At 45.5% G+C, this 20,454-nt stretch overlaps 1 protein-coding gene across 4 annotated transcripts in view; it reads left to right on the top strand.

Annotated features, from left to right (window-relative positions):
* Positions 1-20,454, top strand: part of LOC145361953 (zinc finger protein 148-like) — a 146,079-nt gene that overhangs the window by 20,957 nt on the left and 104,668 nt on the right. The gene's annotated exons all lie outside the window — the stretch shown is intronic.

The following is a 20,454-nucleotide window of genomic DNA, read 5'->3' as shown; positions in this document are numbered from 1 at the left end:
TAAATGTGATCTCAGAATACTTAAATCCATTCTCTCTGACATTCCCCACCTGTAGATCACCTCACTCAGTCATTCAAAATAACATCATGCATGGACTTTGTGTTCTCCAATTATCTGTATCCATCTCGTGGATAGTCCTCTCCAGGTTTATTTACTACCAGGCCCTTCATTGTTCCAATCTAAGTTCCTTACTTTCTCTCTTTAATTTTGCTCGTTTTGACAGGAATCGGTGTATTTATTTCTATTCCAACTGTTTTGATTTCTGTTTATGTTGTATGTGTCAGTACCTTAATTTGATTGTGTTGCTTCACTCTCTTGGCCGATCTCATGCCATGTTATTTGCCAAGTATTGTGAGATCTGCTCTTCAATGTGTAATTGCAACTACTTCCAAACCCTTGAATGGGTCTATTTTGAACTAGTTTCCTACATATTATTTACGTCATGTGCAACTCACCTGCACATTTATGCAGTATCTCGATATCATGCCAATACCTTCTTGACTCTTGGGTGACTTTATCAGAAGATCTTGAAGTCTTTGCTTATCTCTTCATGTATGATCCAGATGCCTCTGGTGGCAGTCAGAGTATCAAATTCTGTTCTCTCAAAAAAGAAGTTGGACAAGGATGCAAGCATCAGCAAGAGAAAACTATCAATTTACTAACCTTAGCAATACTTTCCTTTTACTGGAATATACATCAATGCTAGATTGACACATTGTGTTAAATTGCACCCAATATTCTAACTCTGGCTGTTTTGACTTCTGGACTGGAATTCTCTGGTCTCACATGCCCCACTACCACTGCCAGTGAGAACAGAGAATTTAGTGCTCAGCCAAATCTCCGTTCACAGCAGCAGGACCTGAGAATTCCAGCTGCAGGTGAGGTTGGAGAATCCATCTTCTAGTCTCTATCTTCTGCATTCAATTACTTAACCCTATTTAATTTGGTGCATCCCACTCGTTAATATCCTGTCCCACTTGTTATCCCTGAAGAAATTTTGCAGTCTGATTTAAAATATCTTCGTAACCACTTTCAAACAGTGGTTTCTATTTGATTTCAGGCAGTAACATATTTTGATCATTTGTTCTTTTGTTTGCGTGGCACAGTGGTTTCCTCCGGGTGCTCCGGTTTCCCCCCACAATCGAAAAGACATGCTGGTCAGGTGGATTGGCCGTGCTAAATTCTCCCTCAGTGTACCCGAACAGGCGCCAGAGCGTGGCAACGAGGGGATTTTCACAGTACCTTCATTGCGGTGTTAATGTAAGCCTACCTGTGGCTAATAAATAAACTAAACTAAATGACATAATTTTTAAAGGTAACTTGCTGACAGCGCACTTTTCACATTTCCGAGATGCCCCAAAGCCGACGAGTGCCGTCGGCTTTCAGATGTCCATTAATATCTATTTCATATTTTCTTCAGAATAAATTTTGTTCTTGCACACAATTTCTGTACTTTCTTCTCTCACCTTGTTCATTTTGTGTGGGACAAAGTTAGCTGTCCAGCTGTTTTCAGACTTTGTCCCTTTTAAGTGACCAGACGAAGAGTTTAAGTTTTACAATAGGCCTTTACTCTGAACTATAGTATGGGCTGACCCCAGTGCGCCAATTAGTGGCGCACCAGAGAGAGCCCCGATTCAAGGACAAGAACAAAGAAAATTACAGCACAGGAACAAGCCCCTTTGGCCCTCCAAGCCTACACCAACCATGCTGCTTGCCAGAACCAAAACCTCCTACCCTTCTGGGGACCATATCCCTCCCTTCCCATCCTAATGATGCATTTGTCTAGACGCCCGTTAAAATTCATCATTACCTCAGCCGGCAATGTGTTCTAGGCACCCACCACCCTCCGTATATAAAACTTGCACAGTCATAGTTAAGATCCCACTGCAAGAAATTAACGCACTGATAAGGTGTACATTTACACAATATTTATCTATGTCTACTCTCAACTAACAATTGGGATTACATAATGTATAACACAAAGATACAGTTCTCCAATTACAACTTATGCACATCTACCTAATCATAATCTCATCAACCATGTACTTCTTTGTATTTATCTATTACCTTGCAGGCACGATTAGGATAGCTATATGTCTAACCAATGGTATATCAATCCCTAATATCCCTTGTTAGAACAGATACAAACAAGCTGCAGCTGTGCACAATTTGCCATAACGTTGCCATAAGTTCCTCTATAGGTCACTGCCAAACTGGATTAGCATGACTCCACGTCTGGGCATCCATCCATCTGATGTGGACAATGCATAAGCCCTATTCATGAAAGCTGATTCAGTGTTCTGAATCTTCTTGCCATTAGAAATTATGTTGATAAAATTTGCTTACTCCATCAGAATATGGCTTTGTCCTAATGCCCTTTACCATGATGCTTTGTGGCAATCTGTCTTTGGCTAAAGTGAACAATGGTTCTTAAAAATACACTGATATTTTGAATGTGTTAATGTATGTGTTTTTAAATCATAATCACTTGTTTGAATCTCTTATTGACCTGCACCATAGCTAGGGGAATTGCCCACTCCAAATATTTCTAAATGACTGTTCTCAGTGCAAGCTTGAGATGCGCTTTCTCAGTTTTTGTTGCTTGTTTGAGCCTTCCAGCACTTTTTGCTGCACAGTCTGTTGGAATCCACAACTGTTTTACAATTTACTTTCACTACCTGTGGGTGATGTGCAGAGACATTATCCTTTCACTTCTGTGATTCTGCAACAAACTCGAGTTCAGCTTTCTCTGTACTCGCTGTCATTGTGAAATCCAGCTTTCTGAGGTTAATCTCACGATTGCCCTCTGCGAGATTGTGGTTTCTCACCATGGTCCCTGGGATGACACCCTCACTCTAGGTCGCCTGGCCCCTGGGTACGAATCTGGGTACTAGTCTGGAAACAGGAGTCGGAGAGTATCATCAAACAATAACACCATCTTCACAGCTAGCCTCAGTGGATCCCATCCTCAGCACCGATTTGTTGTAGGAGTTTCACTGTTATTCAACTACAGTATATCTCACTCCTCGTAACTGGCCAGCATGGTGGTCAAGGATCCAGGTTTGACTCCCGGTTTGGGTCACTGTCTGTGTGGAGTTTGCACGTTCTCCCCGTGTTTGCGTGGGTTTCCTCCGGGTGCTCCGGTTTCCTCCCACAGTCCAAAGATGTGCGGGTTAGGTGGATTGACCGTGCTAAACTGCCCCTTAGTGTCAGGTGGACTAGCTAGGGTAAATGCATGGGGTTATGCGGATAGTGCCTGGGTGGGATTGTGATTGGTGCGGACTCGATGGACCAAATGGCCTCTTCTGTGCTGTAGGATTCTATGACCAGGAAACACTCAGTCAAGTTGAAGATCTTTGATTGAAGTCTGGAAGTAAGGAAGCCTGTCTGCCACTAGGGGCTCTCAGACTCCCCAAGTAAGGCAATACAATGGTAGTTATACCCTTTGGCTCAATGCCAAGTGATTTACACACACCAAACAAAATTGTACCTTCATTCAAAGGTAATTAATATCCAATTCCAATCAGTAATTGGCAATACATAGTGTATAACATGAGTATAGTTGTTCAATTATGATTTGAACAAGTCTACTTAATTACAATATCACCAAGCGCTTGTTTCTTTCTATTTGTTTACTAGCTTCCAGACATAAGAATGATAACAATATGTTTGACCAGTAATTACATGAGCTGCAGCTGGATAGTGTTCAGTTGGATTCTTGTGTGCACATTGTGTGAAGAAAGCCTCCCTTGTAATGAATACAGCTTAGTCCTTGACTGTTATCTGTAGCTGAAGCAAACGGTTTCTCGTCCGGAGTTTCTCTGAGGTTGCCAATGTTAGCATCCAGCAGCTTATGTGATTTTTAAACTTGTATGATTTTTAACTCTCAGTAGGGTAAATACAAAGATTTTATTTGCACTGGTGGAGGAATCAAAAACAAGCAATCTTAAGATTTGAGCTGGAACATTTAGGTGAGAGTTCAGGTCATACATTTTCACATACGGTAGCAGAAATTTGGAACTCCACGTATCAAATTGAATAGCTGAGCAGTCTCGCAGGACTACATCAATTAATTTCTGCACAGCAAGATCCCACAAACTGCAGTGATAGGAATGGTGTTGGGTGAAGGGTAACCACTTTCTTGTTTAGTCAGTGGTAAATGTGCTGCCGGCTAGTAGCAGTTGCACAGTTAGTTAATTAGGTATAAAAACTGAGAAATGCTGGAAAATCTCAGCAGCTCTGACATTTGTGGAGAGAGAATAGAGCCAATAGATCTCTGATGAAGGATCATCCAGACTCTCAAACTTGACTCTATTCTCTCTGCACAGACACTGTCAGACTGGCTGAGATTTTCCAGCATTTTTGTTTAAGATTCCAGCATCCACAGTAAAGTTGCTTTTAGTTAATTCGGTAGCTAGTTAGGACTAGTTCCCTATTCAGCAGGGTTTCACTCAGGTCTTTGGCATACAGGAGGTTATTCCTTACAGTGACTAGGGTACCAATTTAACTCTGGGATCTTGGTGTAGCGAGGAAAGAGGTGCTGATCTGGTTTTTCACAGACCTATATGTCGTCTGAGAGAGGAAGTAGGAGAGCTAAGAGGCATTATTTATCTAAGTAGGTAGGTGATTGAATGGTGAGTTTTAAGGTTTCTTATTTCTCCAGAATATGAGAATAATAAGGACAGGGAAGTATAAGTGCTGTATTAAATCTACAGCTCAAGCCATTAAACTACGTGAAATAATTACAAGTAATAGTTGAATAAAGACTCTGGCATTCAAACTAGTAAAGCAGGCAGTGTGTCTGGGTTGCGGAATGTGGGAGTTTGTGCACAGTTTAAAGTTGGTTTATTAGTGTCACAAGTCGGCTAACATTAACACTGCGATGCAGTTACTGTGCAAATCCCCTAGTTGCCACACTCCGGCACCTATTCGGGTACACTGAGGGAGAATTCAGGCTGTCCCAAGCAAACAAGCCTGCAGGATATGCTTCCATCTCATATATTTCTGCCTCTGAGTTATTGAGCTGGAGTGTGAGTTAGAGTCATAAGGGATGGGAAGGGGTTTCTGGACAAGTTTATCTGAAATATAGTCATCACAGCGAAAGATGCACATTGTCATTGATGGTGTGGATTTAGGAGAGTTTAAGATGGAGCTGCTGCAGTCACTCGTCCTGTCCAGCAGGTAGATTGCAATCACTGCCAGTGAAGATGAGGTGAAAGATTGTGGAGAGGACAGCCACAATGCAGACTCAAATCTTGGCAGGGAGTGCATTGGGTGGGGGGCGGGGGGTGTCGGTACAGAAGAGAAATGTGGTTGTAATAGGGGCCTCTATAATTGTATAAACACAGGAGGTTGTTGTGGGGATAGATCATGTACTTTGCAGCCAAGAGCAAAAAACGTGAAGGGCGTGTTACCAGCTCGATGCCAGGTAGAGAATCTCTCTGTGATGGAGAAGAACTTAGAAAGGGAGGAGGTAAATCCAGTTGTTGTGTTCAATGTTGGAACAAGTGACGTGCATGGAAACAGTGGAGGGGGAGGCTCTAATGAAAGAGTATCAGATGCAGTTGGGAAGACTACATCTGAAGCACAATATACAGTTTTTGGCTCCTTATTTTTAAAAGGATGTATTTGTTACAGAAACTCTATGGGGAAGGTTCATGTGAAAGACTAGAACTAGTGAGCACTGCTTAAAAAGGAGAGGTCTCCCCGTTAAAACGGAGATGAAACAGATTCACCTGCCCTTTACATTCTTTCTCCCCAGGCGTCATTAATCTGTGGAATTCTCTGCCCCAGAAAGCAGTGGGGTCTGGCTCAGTGCATTTATTGTTTTGGATTAACAATGACGTTGAGGCTTATGGTGGATAGGCAGGAAAGTAAAGTTGAGATCACAGTCAGAACTTATCAAATGGCAGAGCATGGTCTACCCATACAAAGGTAGGGACAGGAGCAAGTTGTCATCTGGGAAATATGGCAGCCTGTTTACGCATAACAAGAAGCAGTGTGGCAATGACCAGATAATCTTGTTTTTGTGTGATGATGATGATGATTGAAGGTAAATATATTGCCCATATAGGACAGCACAGTGGTTAGCACTGTTGCTTCACAGTGCCAGGGACCTGGGTTCGATTCCGGCCTCGGGTGACTGTGTGGGATTTGCATGTTCTCCCCACGTCTTCGTGGGTTTCCTCCAGGTGCTCCGGTTTCCTCCCAAAGTCCAAAGATGTGCAGGTTAGGTTGATTGGCCATGCTAAATTGTCCCTTAATGTTAAGGATAAATACGTGGGGTTATGAGGGTAGGGCCTGGGTGTGATTGTTTTTGGTGCAGACTCGATGGGCTGAATGGCCTCCTTCTGCACTGTAGGGTTTCTGGGTTTCCATGATTCAGCTTGGGATCTTTTATGCTCTACTAAGATGGCTGACTGGACCATAATTTAACGTCTCATCTGAAATACGAAGCATCTAACACGACGGCAGTCTCTTAGTCCTGGAGTGGAGTGTCAGCCTTTGCTTGTGCTCAAGTCTCAGAAGTGCAACTTGAAGCAAAACTTTTTGATTCAGTCAAACGTGCTACCCACTGAGCCACACTTGACCCCCTAATGATGCGCAATCATTTGGTGCGTGTTCTATTCAGTACAAGCACGCCAGAAGTAGCTTGGGTGAGAGATGTTGATTGAAATGTATTTAATGCTCATTGCCACTTGCTGCTGACCATGAACTGAAGTATGTGCTGCTCCTGGTGAGAATGGGGAAAGGCTGGGGCTTTCCCACATTGTGGGCCCCAGTGGAGTGCTGCAGTGTCCTTGAACAAGGATGTAAAGGGCAGGTGAATCTGTTAAATTTACTGGGGACGGAAGAGGCTTGCAAAAGACTTTGGTAACCCAAACTTTGATTACAATGTCTAGATATTCATTTTTACAGAGCCCTATGTGCTGCCATAAGGGCAGTACGGTAGCACTGCTGCTTCACAGCCCCAGGGTCCTGGGTTCGATTCCCGGCTCGGATCACTGTCTGTGTGGAGTTTGCACATTCTCCTCGTGTCTGCGTGGGTTTCCTCCGGATGCCCCGGTTTCCCCCCTCAGCCCAAAGATGTGCAGGTTAGGTTGATTGGCCATGTTAAGAAATTGCCCCTTAGTGTCCAGGGATGCGTAGGTGAGAGGGATTAGTGAGTATAAAATGGAAGGATATGGGGGTAGGGCCTGGGTGGGATTGTGTTTGGTGTAGACTCGATGGGCCGAAGGGCCTCTTTCTGCACTGTAGGGTTGTATTGTATTGTATTATATGTATATGCACGCATCCTGAATTGTGAAGTTATGTAAATGAACGGTAGGAATTTGAACCATTTTAGAAAAAAGCCAAATGCAATAATTTTAAAAGGTTAGATTTAAGCACAAAATTTTGAAAAGGCAGATAAATGATATCAGAATGATGTTTAAAAAGTCTCTTTTTAAAAAGGGACTGTGCGTGCGCGTGGTAGCATAAGTTCTGAAGCTGCAATGGGCTATTCTGTGTAGCTTTGCTTTTTAACTTGGTGACACCAACAGGGAAAACATGATACTGGTCTCAATCTGGGCTAATTGCACTTGTGACTGTGTTTCTTGCCAGTTAGGGCTGGTGTTTCCAGGTGAAAAGTGTTTCTTTGTCAGGTCGTGAATATTGAATCAAGACAGTGGTGCCAAGGCAGTGATTTCAACTTTCAAAGCAACTGTTATCCTGGAATTGATCCAACTATTCAAGATGATTATAAATAGAATATAAAAGTAGGGAGGTCTTGCTGCAGGGTACTGGTGAGGCCGCAGCTGGAGTACTGTGTGCAGTTTTGGTCGCCGTGCTTGCGGAAGGATATTTTGGCCTTGGAGGGAGTGCAGAGGAGGTTCACTAGGCTGATACCGGAGATGAGGGGGTTGGACTATGAAGAGAGATTGAATAGACTGGGTCTGTACTCGTTGGAGTTTAGAAGGCTGAGGGGGCATCTTATAGAGACGTATAAGATAATGAAGGGGATGGATAGGGTAGAGGGAGAGAGATTCTTTCCGCTTAGAAAGGACAGCAGGACTAGAGGACACAGCCTCAAGATAAGGGGGGGACAGTTTAGAACGGAGTTGAGGAGGAACTTCTTCACTCAAAGGGTGGTGAATCTCTGGAATTCTCTGCCCGTTGAAGTGGTGGAGGCTGCCTCGCTAAATATATTTAAGTCACAGGTAGATAAGTTTCTGACAGACAAGGGAATTATGGGGAGACAGCGGGAAAGTGGAACTGATCCACTTCAGATCAGCCATGATCTTATTGAATGGCGGGGCAGGCTCGAAGGGCTAGATGGCCTACTCCTGCTCCTATTTCTTATGTTCCGATGATTCTGAATATTTATCTGCCGATTTAGTGATGAATTGGGTGATGTAATGATGACAAATTCTGGCAGCACACTCAAGGTGAGAGAGGGAAAACTGTAGACCAGTTAGCCTGATATCTGTTGGGAAATCCTGAGAGTCTCTTATTAAAGAAAGTGTCTGACAACCTTGTAAACGTTAGAGCCAGCGTGGATTTGTCATGCCTGACGTGCTTAGTGTAACTCTTTGAAGAGGTGACTCAGGTAGCAGACAGGTGAATTTCTGGGAAGTTATTTCTGTGGACTTTCCAGAAGACGTTTGGTAAATTTTCTCACGGGAAACTGTTTTTACCTAAAGTTAAGACTTTGGGCAGTGAAGGCAAATGGGGCAAGTGGTTTAATTGGCAGGGGATGACCCGCAGAGAGATTGTTTCGGGCCTCTGTTATCGACTGTATTTCATTAAGGACGTGGATAATTAGCCACAAAAATTTATATCCAGATTTGAAAATGATGCAAAGCTGGATAGCATGGCAGGCAGAGTATGTGGAAATGGCTGTCTGTGAGTGTGGGAGAAGCTGTGAGTGCGCGGCTGTCTGGGAGTGTGGGAGAGGCTGTGAGTGTGCGGCTGTCTGGGAGTGTGGGAGAGGCTGTGAGTGTGCGGCTGTCTGCTGGGAGTGTGGGAGAGGCTGTGAGTGTGCGGCTGTCTGGGAGTGTGGGAGAAGCTGTGAGTGCGCGGCTGTCTGGGAGTGTGGGAGAGGCTGTGAGTGTGCGGCTGTCTGGGAGTGTGGGAGAGGCTGTGAGTGTGCGGCTGTCTGTGAGTGTGGGAGAGGCTGTGAGTGTGCGGCTGTCTGGGAGTGTGGGAGAGGCTGTGAGTGTGCGGCTGTCTGCTGGGAGTGTGGGAGAGGCTGTGAGTGTGCGGCTGTCTGCTGGGAGTGTGGGAGAGGGGCTGTGAGGGAGCAGCTGTCTGGGGGTGTGGGAGAGGCTGTCTGCGATTGTGGGGGGGGGGAGCTGTTTGCAATGGGGGGGTTGCAGGGAGGGGAGGAGCTGTTTGCAATGGGGGGGTTGCAGGGAGGGGAGGAGCTGTCTGCGATTGGGGAGTGTGGCGGGGGGGGAAGCTGTTTGCAATGGGGGGGTTGCAGGGAGAGGCTGTCTGCGATTGGAGGTATGGAGGGTGGGTAATGTTGTTGGAATCTGGTCACAAGATGCAGCCCCTATCGTAGCAAAGAGCATGTCTGAGCCATGTTGAGAATTGGATGGATAATGCCGTATGTGTCTTTGTTTGGACAGGTCATTGAGGGGAAAAGCTATGGCCTGAACATAAGAACATAAGAAATAGGAGCAGGAGTCGGCCATCTAGCCCTTCGAGCCTGCCCCGCCATTCAATAAGATCATGGCTGATCTGAAGTGGATCAGTTCCACTTTTCCGCTTTCTCCCCTTAATTCCCCTGTCTATCAGAAACCTATCTACCCGTGACTTAAATATATTTAGCGAGGCAGCCTCCACCACTTCAACAGGCAGAGAATTCCAGAGATTCACCACCCTTTGAGTGAAGAAGTTCCTCCTCAACTCTGATCTAAACTGCATCCCCCCCGCCCCCTCCTTATCTTGAGGCTGTGCCCTCTAGTCCTGCTGTCCTTTCTAAGCGGGAAGAATCTCTCTCCCTCTACCCTATCCATCCCCTTCATTATCTTATACGTCTCTATAAGATCCCCCCCTCATCCTTCTAAACTCCATCGAGTACAAACCCAGTCTATTCAGTCTCTCTTCATCGTTTAACCCCCTCATCTCCGGTATCAGCCTAGTGAACCTCCTCTGCACTCCCTCCAAGGCCACTATATCCTTGCGCAAGTGCGGCGACCAAACTGCACACAGTACTCCAGCTGCGGCCTCACCAGTGCCCTGTACAGTTGCAGCAAGATCTCCCCTGCTTTTATATTCAATCCCCCTCGCTATAAAGGCCAGCATCCCATTCGCCTTCCTGATCACCTGCTGCACCTGCAGACTGGGTTTTTGCGACTCGTGAATCTACTAACTTGGACTGGTGCTATGTACCATTTAGCATCTGCCAGTGCAAGATTTTGTGGGTTCCAACTGCTGGGGGTTCTGCTGAGTGTAAAACCTGGATAAGGACATCTATCACACTCCCATGCAGCAAAACAAGCTCACTAATATCCTTTTAGGGAAGGGCATCTGCCGTCTTTTTAACCTGATCTGGCCTAGATGTGACTCCAGAGAACCCAAGGAAATCGGTGAGATCCAAAATGAATACTTTGCATCAGCAGGAGAGGGACACGTTGATCGGTAGTGTCTCAGAGGGATGCGTAGACCCGTTAGAACAAATCACAATTACAAGGGAGGAAGTGCTAGGTGTTTTAGGAAACATTAAGGTAGACAAATCCCCAGGGCCAGATAGCATCTGCTCTAGGTTACTGAGAGAGACGAGATGAAATTGCTGGGCCTCTAACAGAAATCTTTATTTCTTCGTTAGACACAGGTGAGGTCCCAGAGGATTGGAGGATAGCAAATGTGGTCCGTTATTTAAGAAGGGTAGCAAGGATAACCTGGGTAATTATAGGCCGGTGAGCTTGATGTCTGTGGTAGGGAAATTGTTGGAGAAGATCCTTAGAGATAGGATCTATAGAACATAGAACATTACAGCGCAGAACAGGCCCTTCGGCCCACGATGTTGAGCCGACCAGTTAAAAAACAATGACCCTCTAACCTAAACCAATCCCTTTCCATCCATAAACCTATCCATGGATCTCTTAAACGCCCCCAAACTAGGCGCATTTACAACTGCAGCAGGCAGGGCATTCCAATCCCTCACCACCCTCTGGGTAAAGAACCTACCCCTGACATCCGTCCTATAACTACCACCCCTTAATTTAAAGCCATGCCCCCTCGTGCTAGCTTTCTCCATCCAAGGAAAAAGGCTATCACTGTCCACCCTATCTAAACCTCTAATCATCTTATATGTTTCAATAAGGTCCCCTCGTAGCCGCCTTCTTTCTAACGAAAACAACCTCAAATCCGTCAGTCTCTCCTCATAGGACCTCCCCTCCATACCAGGCAACATCCTGGTAAACCTCCTCTGCACCCTCTCCAAAGCCTCCACATCCTTCCTATAATGTGGGGACCAGAACCGTACACAATACTCCAAGTGCGGCCACACCAGAGTTTTGTACAGTTGCAACATGACGCTGCGGCTCCTAAATTCAATCCCCCTATCAATAAACGCCAAGACACCGTATGCCTTCCTAACAATCCTATCTACTTGATTCCCAACTTTCAGGGATCTATGTACACATACACCTAGATCCCTCTGCTCCTCCACACTATTCAGAGTCCTACCGTTAGCCCTATACTCTACACGTTTATATATATTTAAATCTATATGCATTTAGAATGGAATAGTTTCATTAGCGATGGACAACATGGTTTTGTATGAGGGAGGTCATGCCTCACTAATTTGGTTGAGTTTTTTGAGGAGGTGACAAAAATGATTGACAAGGGAGGGGACTCGGATGTCGTCCACATGGATTTTAGTAAAGCGTTTGATAAGGTCCCTCATGGCAGACTGGTGCAAAAGGCTAAATCACATGGGATCAAGAGTGAACTGGCTTGGCCATAGAAAGACAGTAAGAAGTCTGACAACACCATGTTTAAGTCCAACCAATTTATTTGATAGTAAACTCTCAAGCTTTTGGGGTTTGCCCCTTCGTCAGGTGAATGAAGAACCCTCCATTCACCTGACGAAGGGGCAAACCCTGAAAGCTTGTGAGTTTACTATCAAATAAATTGGTTGGACTTAAACATGGTGTTGTCAGACTTCTTACTGTGTTTACCCCAGTCCAACGCCGGCATCTCCACATCTTGGCCGTCGAAGGCAGAGGGTAGCAGTGGAGGGGTCTTTTTCTGATTGGAGATCTATGACTTGTGATATTCCGCAGGGCTGTGTACTGGGACCTCAGCTGTGAGTGATGTATATCAATGATTTGGAAGATGATGTTGTTGGTCTGATTAGTAAGTTTTCAGATAACACAAAGATGGCTGGCGTTATGGATAGTGGTGAACATTGTCAGAGAATCCAGCAGGATGTAGATAGACTGGAAAATTGGGCGGAGAAATGGGAGAATGGAATTTAATCCAGATAAATGTGAAGTGATGCATTTTGGTAGATCTAATGCAGGGGGGAGCTATACAATAAATGGCAGAACCATCAGGAGTATAGACACACACACGGATCTGGGGGTGCAAGTCCCCAGATCCTTAAAGGTGGCAACACAGGTGGAAAAGGTGGTGAAGAAGGCATATGGCATGCTTGCCTTTATTGGATGGGCCATAGAGTATAAAAGTTGGCATATGGTGTTGCAGTTATATAGAACGTTGGTCAGGCCACATTTGGAATACTGTGTCCAGTTCTGGTCACCACACTACCAGAAGGATGTGGAGGCTTTGGAGAGAGTACAGAGCAGGTTTGCCAGGATGTTGCCTGGTATGGAGAGTCTTAGCTATGAAGAGAGATTGAGTAAACTAGGGTTGTTCTCCCTGGGAAAGATGGAGGTTGAGGGGGTGACCTAATAGAAGTTTATAAAATTATGAAGGGCATCGATAGGGTGAACATTGGGAAGCTTTTCCCCAGGTCGGAAATGACGAACACAAGGGGTCACAAGTTCAAGGTAAGGGGGGGGGGGGGGGGGGGCATGGTTCAACACAGATTTCAGGGGGACATATTTCACACAGAGGGTGGTGGGGGCCTGGAATGCACTGCCAAGCAAGGTGGTTGAGGCAGACACGCTAGGGTCATTTAAGACTTATCTGGATAGTCACATGAACAGACTGGGAATGGAGGGATACAAACGGATGGTCTAGTTAGGAACACGTGATCGGTGTAGGCTTGGTGGGCCGAAGGGCCTGTTCCTGTGCTGTATTGTTGTTTGTTCAGAGCCATAGCAAAGAACAATGTGGTTGACTCTCAGCTGCTCCTTTGAAATGGCCAAGTGCGACACTCAGTTCGAGGGTAGTTATGGATGGGCAATAAACACTGGCCCAGCCAGTCAAGTCCTATGAATTAATCATTTTTAAAACATCAGTTGTTAATTTTAAATCTCAGATTGACAGATTTTGACTTATCAGAAGTGTTCAGATCAAAGATCAGTGAATAGATCAGGTTGCAGATCAGCCAGGATCTGACTGAATGGTGACCAGCTGATGGAATAAGTGGCTGCCTCCTATTCCTACGCTGCTAAAAGCTGGGCCAATTTCTGACCAACGATGGAGTTTATTTAACTCACGTTTTCTGTTATTCAGTCAAGGGCAAATTACAGCCAATAGAACATTCCAGCGCAGTACAGGCCCTTCGGCCCTCGATGTTGCGCCGACCAGTGGAACCAATCTAATGACCCTCTAACCTAAACTATTCCAATGTTATCCATATGCCTATCCACTGACCATTTGAACGCCCTTAAAGTTGGTGAGTCCACAACTGCTGCAGACAGGGCATTCCACGCCCTTACTACCCTCTGAGTAAAGAACCTACCTCTGACATCTGTCCTATAATTACCACCCCTCAATTTAAAGCTATGTCCCCTCGTGTTAGCCGTCACCATCCGAGGGAAACGGCTCTCACTGTCCACCCTATCTAACCCTCTGATCATCTTGTATGCCTCAATTAGGTCACCTCTTAACCTTCTCTCTAACGAAAACAACCTCAAGTCCCTCAGCCTTTCCTCATAAGACCTTCCCACCATACCAGGCTGGTAAACCTCCTCTGCACCCTTTCCAATGCCTCCACATCCTTCTTATAATGCGGTGACCAGAACTGTACGCAATACTCCAAGTGCGGCCACACCAGAGTTTTGTACAGCTGCAACGTGACCTCACGGCTCCGAAATTCAATCCCTCTACCAATGAAAGCTAATACACTGTACGCCTTCTTAATAACCTTATCAACCTGGGTGCCAACTTTCAGGGATCTATGCACATGTACACCGAGATCTCTCTGCTCGTCAACACTACCAAGAGTCCTTCCATTAGCCCTATATTCTGTACTCCTGTTACTCTTACCAAAGTGAATCACCTCACACTTTTCTGTATTAAACTCCATTTGCCACCTCTCGGCCCAGCTCTGCAGCTTATCTATGTCCCTCTGCAAACTGTAACATCCATCCTTACTGTCTACAACTCCTCCGACTTTGGTGTCGTCAGCAAATTTACTAATCCATCCTTCTACATCCTCATCTAGGTCATTTATAAAAATGACAAACAGCAGTGGCCCCAAAACAGATCCTTGAGGTACACCACTTGTAACTGAACTCCAGGTTGAACATTTCCCATCAACCACCACCCTTTGTCTTCTATCAGCGAGCCAATTCCTGATCCAAACTGTTAAATCACCCTCAATCCCATGCATCTGCATTCTCTGCAGTAGCCTACATGGGGAATCTTATCAAACGCTCTGCTAAAATCCATATACACCACGTCAACTGCCTTACCCTTATCCACCTCTTTGGTCACCTTCTCAAAGAACTTGGTAAAGTTTGTGAGGCACGACCTACCCTTCACAAAACCATGTTGACTATCCCTAATCAATTTATTTCTCTCTAGATGATTATAAATCCTATCTCTTATAATTCTTTCCAAAACTTTGCCCACAACAGAAGTAAGGCTCACCGGTCTGTAATTCCCAGGATGGTCTCTACTCCCCTTCTTGAACATCATTTGCTATCCTCCAGTCTTCCGGCAATATACCTGTAGCCAATGATGACATGAAGATCAAAGCCAAAGGCTCTGCAATCTCCTCCCTAGCCTCCCATAGAATCCTAGGGTAAATCCCATCTGGCCCAGGGGACTTATCTATTTTCATACTCTCAAGAATTGCTAACACCTCCTTATGTACCTCAATCCCGTCTAGTCTACTACCTGGTATCGCAGTATTCTCCTCGACTACATTGACTTTTTCCTGCGTGAATGCTGACTAAAAGTATTCATTTAGTGCCTGTCCTATCTCTTCAGGCTCCATGCACAACTTCCCACTACTGCCCCTGACTGGCCCTAATCTTGCCCTGACCAATCTTTTGTTCTTGACATACCTGTAGAAAGCTTTAGGGTTCTCCTTGATCCTATCTGCCAAAGTCTTCTCATGTCCTCTTCTAGCTCTTCTTAACTCTCTCTCTTTAGCTCCTTCCTGGCTAATTTATAACTCTCCAGTGCCCGAACTGAGCCTTCACGTCTCATCTTTACATAAGCCTCCTTCTTCTCCTTCACCAGAGATTCAACTTCCTTAGTACACCACGGTTCCATCATTCGACCACTTCCTCCCTGCCTGACAGGTACATATTTATCAAGGACTCGCAGTAGCTGCTCCTTGAATAAGCTCCACGTTTCAGATGTTCCCATCCCCTGCAGTTTCCTACTCCAACCTACGTATCCCAAATCTCGCCCCAAAATTACCTTTCCCCCAGCTATAACTTCTGCCCTTCGGTATATGCCTATCCCTTTCCATCACTAAGGTAAACGTAACTGAATTGTGGTCACTTATCACCAAAGTGCTCACCTACCTCCAAGTCTAACACCTGGTCTGGTTCTTCAATCTTCAACCTCATCACCCCATTCCTTTTCATGAAGGGGTGATTTTTCACATTTTCTGCTCCTGTTCCCAATTTCCAGTCCTGGCAGCAAGCACAGCATGAAATCCAAAAGCACATCTCACCAGATGCACGGTGGTCCTCGCACTGTCTTCTGAGCCTGCCCATCATGGTCACCCAGACTGAGTGCCAATTCCCAGCCTTTCTCATACTTGTAGTTTAAAGACCCACTGCTCTGACAGGTCACCACTTGTATGCGATGAAGTGCTATGTCATCCTGTGTAGTTTTAAAATAAATCCTCATTGAGGCTGAACCAGGAGAATTACTCAGGGCAGCGATGCGGCACAGTGGTTAGCACTGCTGCCTCATACTGCCAGGGACCCAGGTTCAATTTTGGCCTTGGGCTTGTGTAGAGTTTACATATTCTTCCAAAGATGTGTAGGTTAGGGTGGATTGGCCATGCTAAACTGTCCCTTAGTGTCCAAAGATGTGTAGGTTAGGGTGGATTGGCCATGGTGTGAGGTCACTGGGATAGGGCAGTGGGTATGCTTGGGTAAGATACTCTTTCAGAGTCAGTGGGCTGAATAGCCTCCTTCTGCACTGTAGTGATTTAGCTTGTACCTGATTGCATTCCTGCTTGTGACAGGCAACCTACCAAAAGCTTCTATCCTATCATGCAAGGAACTGTTTGATAGAGAAAACCACGAGCTATCCATCTGCCCATCGAAATTCAGTTACGTTGCTGCTGTTGAAAGGGTCATTGACATTGAAACGCAAGTAACATTTTGCGGATGCTTGAAATCTGAAAAAAACAATAATAGGCAGATGCAGCAATGAAACAGCAATCTCATCATGAAGGACATAGAATATAAAAGCAGGGAGGTCTTGCTGCAACTGTACAGGGCACTGGTGAGGCCGTAGCTGGTGTACTGTGTGCAGTTTTGGTCACCGCACTTGCGCAAAGATATATTGGCCTTGGAGGGAGTGCAGAGGAGGTTCACTACGCTGATACCGGAGATGAGGGGGTTGGACTATGAAGAGAGATTGAATAGACTGGGCCTGTACTCGTTGGAGTTCAGAAGGATGGGGGGGGGGGATCTTATAGAGACGTATAAGATAATGAAGGGGATGGATAGGGTAGAGGTAGAGAGATTCTTCCCGCTTAGAAAGGATAGCAGGACTAGAGGGCACAGCCTCAAGATGGGGGGGACGGGGTGGGGTGGGGGGGTGTTGCAGTTTAGATTGGAGTTGAGGAGGAACTTCTTCACTCAAAGGGTGGTGAATCTCTGGAATTCTCTGCCTGTTGAAGTGGTGGAGGCTGCCTCGCTGAATATATTTAAGTCACGGGTAGATAGATTTCTGATAGACAGGGGAATTAAGGGGAGAGAGCGGGAAAGTGGAACTGATCCACTTCAGATCAGCCATGATCTTATTGAATGGTGGGGCAGGCTCGAAGGGCTAGATGGCCGACTCCTGCTCCTATTTCTTATGTTCTTATGACAGGCTGCTGTACGTGGCTTCTCCATCGATCAGCATCTCTGTTGTGTTTACTGGACCATAGAATCATAAGAGCTGGGAGTAGGCACTTCAGCCCCTTGAGCCTTCTGCACCATTTTATAGATGGTGGCTGGGTTTTGTCAGCTGTGTCAATAATGTACAACTGTTGTAAATGTCGCAAAGAGCACCCATTAGAATTGATGTTCCAACCTGTTTAATGCTCCAACTGGATTATGAGCCGGTTAAACCTGTGATTCGGCTAAGTACTACTTTCAGTTTTGTGCAGGATTGATTGTGGCTGTGCGTTGCAGGTTTATCCCTTTACTTTCCATTTCAGCTATATGTGCTGCTCAGTTACGTGGTGTTGCACAAGGAGTGAGGGCATGTGTTGATGAATTGTTTTGTCCGCAGAGCTGTGTATGTGGCCTGTTGACTCAGTGCAAGAAAGTGGAATTACAGCGTGCAAGTTGTTTGCTCCAGCAGTTTCATTATGAATAAGAATTTATAATGGACGAGGTTGACAGGAAGTCTGTGCAGAAGTATATATTTGACTATTATAGCTCTGCATTTCTGTGGTGGTGAAGCAACCTGTGGCCAAGTAAACACCATTTAAAATCATGTTTTCCAAATTTCACTTGGGCATACGTTTTCAGTTACTGAGGTGGAAAATGAATGCACTAATTTGTTCATTGGCAGACATCCTGACTGACCATTGAAGAGTGCTTGCTTGTTATAGGATGAGTAATGTATTTTGTAGTTTTGAGCCACTTTTCCATACTGGATTTCTTTATGTCCCTCTGCTCTTCAGGTATGATTTGCTGCTCTTTATACAGCTCACCCATCACGCTGTGAGGTGCCCATTTGATATGAGACTTCAAATAAAGCACAAAGAAAATTACAGCACAGGAACAGGCCCTTTTGGCCCTCTAAGAACAAAGAACAACACAGCCCGGGAAACAGGCCCTTTGGCCCAACGAGCCCGCGCCGCCATTTTAACACTACCAGTCCCCCTCCCTCCACCCATGACCCTTATCTATGCTTGTGGCATTCCACGTTGAGGGAAAACTAATTTAGGGACGATTTGTTACACCAATCAGCCTAAGAGCACGTTTTTTTGGGGTGTGGGAGGAAACCAGAGCACCCGGAGGAAACCCATGCAAGCACGGGGAGAATGTGCAAACTCCCACAGACACCGGCCCAAATCCATGTGTCTGCACAGCAAACAGTGATAGTCATTGAGCTGTCGTGTTGCCCAGTATCTGGTCCAGTTTAAGCACACACTAACGACGTGAAGTACTAGGCAACTCTCGATACATCCAAGAACAACCCTCGTACGACCCACCGCGTGTACGACCCTTGTTGGGCAACAAGGCGGACCAAATCACCTGTGGGTTAAAAGAGAAAAACATCAATATCATGCACATCCTTATACTTTTTTTTTCATTTTCCATATACATACATATGTATATACAAAATAGTAAGGTCTGAGATACCTGAAGTTATAATCCAATGGAAAATATAAAATGGAAAAAAGCCTGCACCGACCATGCTGCCCGACTGAACTAAAACCCCCTACCCTTCCCGGGATCATATCCCTCTATTCCCATCCTATTCATGTATTTGTGAAGATTCCCCTTGAAAGGCAGTGTTGTATCTGCTTCCACTACCTCCCCCGGCAACGAGTTCCAGTCGCCCACTTGCCTCGCACATCTCCTTTAAACCTTGTCCCTCACACTTTAAACCTGTGCCCCCTAGTAATTGACTCTTCCACCCTGGGGAAAAAGCTTCTGACTATCCACTCTGTCAGGTTGCCCCTCAATCTCTTGTTCAAGTGAGAACAAACCAAGTTTCTCCAACCTCTCCTCGTACCTAATGCCCTCCATACCAGGGCAACATCCTGGTAAATCTTTTCTGTACCCTCTCCAAAGCCTCCACATCCTTCTGGTAGTGTGGCGACCAGAATTGAACACGATATTCCAAGTGTGGCCTCACTAAGGTTCTATAAAGCTGCAACATGACTTGACAATTTTTAAACTCAGTACCCCAGCTGATGAAGACAAGCGTGCCGTATGCCTTCTTGACTACCTTCCCCACCTGTGTTGCCACTTTGTGACCTGTGTACCTGTACACCCAGATCCCTCTGTTTATCAATACTCTTAAGGCAATGAATTATTAATGGGTGTCCTGTGGTGTTGCATGTGACCAGATGGTTGAAAGGCAAGGAGAGGAACAAATCCTCAACTCCAGACACTACAGGATTGTGCACTGTGTGACTACAGGAAGTGTTGGCTGTTCTTGTTGATACAGGATGTTTGTTACTCTGCTGGTTCTTGTTGATACAGGATGTTTGTTACTCTGCTGGTTGATGGTTTGCATGGCTGACAGGATGTCTGGTGTTGTTATATAAAACAGGGTATAGTGTGGTTTTAGTTGTCGTAAGCAAGTGCGAGAGAGAGAGATTATTGTACACTGCCACGTGAAGGTAGTCTTGGGTGGGCCGTGTTAAAATATTTAATTGGAGTAATAGGTGGTGGGGAACAGTGTAAAGTAGGGGTGCTTCAAAGGCAGGGGTGATAACCAGTAGCTGACTTGCAGTGGGGCATTGTTATCGGGAGAGTGTTGAGTTGCAAGCTAGTAGTATTTGGGCACGGTTATTGGTAGGCCTTCAGAAGGAGGGACTCTGGTGTTGGAAGGTAGAATGAGATTGGAGACTAAGCTTTTTTCATTTGTGGAACATGGGCGTCGCTGGCTGGCCAGTATTTATTGCCCATCTCTAGTTGCCCTTGAACTAGTGCCTCGCTCGGCCGTTTGAGAGACCATTTGGGAGTCAACCACGTTGCTGTGGCTCTGAGTCACACGTAGGCCAGACCAGGTTAGAACAACTGATTTCCTTCCATAAAGGACATCAGTGAACCAGATGGGTTTTTCCGACAATCGATAATGCTTTCATGATCATCAGGAGATTCTTAATTCCAGATATTTTTTATTGAATTCAAATGGGCAGCATGATGGTTAGCACTGCTGCCTCACGGCATCAGGGACCCA

Source organism: Carcharhinus amblyrhynchos, chromosome X, assembly GCF_965287045.1.
Source record: "Carcharhinus amblyrhynchos chromosome X, sCarAmb.v2.hapA, whole genome shotgun sequence".
Taxonomy (NCBI): Eukaryota; Metazoa; Chordata; class Chondrichthyes; order Carcharhiniformes; family Carcharhinidae; genus Carcharhinus; species Carcharhinus amblyrhynchos.
The sequence above is the reverse complement of the archived record's forward strand: the minus strand, read 5'-3'. Positions and strand labels throughout refer to the sequence as shown.